Below are 1,084 nucleotides of genomic sequence, written 5' to 3'. Positions count from 1 at the left end.
TTCTAGCAGATGGAGTGATTAAACCTATAATCCAACCATAATGCTCCTGTCTTTTATTCAGACGCAGTGCAACCTACACTACACTAGCACCAAAGTGTCCATTTCTTTTTTTAAAAAAAGAGGTAGGATCAGAGGAAGGTTTGGCTGCCATTTCTAGCAGATGGAATGACTAAACCTCTGATCAAAGGCATTCCAACCATAACAATTCTGTTATGGTACACAGCAGACCATAGACTACACTAGCCAAAAGGGACATTTTGGCTAGTGTAAAATAGTAGGATATGAGGAAGATTTGGCTGCTATTTCTAGCAGATAGAGTGACTATGTAAACAATTTCATTAGCTCATCGCATAGAGATACTAACATGGTGTGACTTGGTGATATTATGTAATGTAGTAGTGTTACATAGAGCTGTCTTGTTATGACATGAGGTGGCACAATGTAGTGTGATCGTCTTATGTGTTATGATTGTCTTATGTGTTATGATAGTCTTACATCTTATGTGTTATGATAGTCTAATGTAGTTCATAGCAGTATTATATAGTGTGGTGGTATTTTGTTGTTCGTTAGCCTTATACAGGGGTGTGAGGTGATGGTTATATGAGGTGGTGTTCTGAAGTGGCACGACAAGTCTTATACGGTGTGGCATCATTGGTTGTTTTATTTTAATTCTTTCCAACAGACATGTTTGGGCCTTGCAGACTGACTCATCAACTAGATTCGACAGATATCACAGCTGAATTGGATGATGCAGAAGCTGAAAAGAGATGGAAACAGGGATATGCATCAGTAAAAATGCAGACAGATAAAAAAAACAAAATGTGTGTGTATTCTTTTTTTTTTAATTCTTTTATTTGTTTCATTCATTTGGCTGCGGCCATACTGGAGCAATGCTTTTAGTCGAACAAATCGACCCCAGGTCTTATTCTTTGTCAGCCTACTACTTTTTCTATTGGTCTGTTTGGCCGAACTGAATGAAACAAGTAAAAGATTAAAAGAATAAAAGAATGCCAACATCATCTTCATCGCCACAAGGCCCGAAATTTTAGGAGAGGGGGCCAATCAAGTAGATCGATCCCAATAC

The 1,084-nt window shown here is 38.0% G+C and overlaps 1 protein-coding gene across 1 annotated transcript in view; it reads right to left on the bottom strand.

Annotated features, from left to right (window-relative positions):
• Window positions 1-633: 633 nt before the first annotated feature.
• The window catches only part of LOC106882786 (acyl-CoA-binding domain-containing protein 5), a 61,265-nt gene continuing 60,814 nt past the window's right edge, over window positions 634-1,084 (bottom strand). The window contains exon 10 of the mRNA XM_014933572.2: window positions 634-757. The gene's annotated coding sequence lies outside the window, so the exon portion shown is untranslated. The remainder of the gene's footprint in view (window positions 758-1,084) is intronic.

Source organism: Octopus bimaculoides, chromosome 6, assembly GCF_001194135.2.
Source record: "Octopus bimaculoides isolate UCB-OBI-ISO-001 chromosome 6, ASM119413v2, whole genome shotgun sequence".
NCBI lineage: Eukaryota > Metazoa > Mollusca > Cephalopoda > Octopoda > Octopodidae > Octopus > Octopus bimaculoides.
The sequence above is the reverse complement of the archived record's forward strand: the minus strand, read 5'-3'. Positions and strand labels throughout refer to the sequence as shown.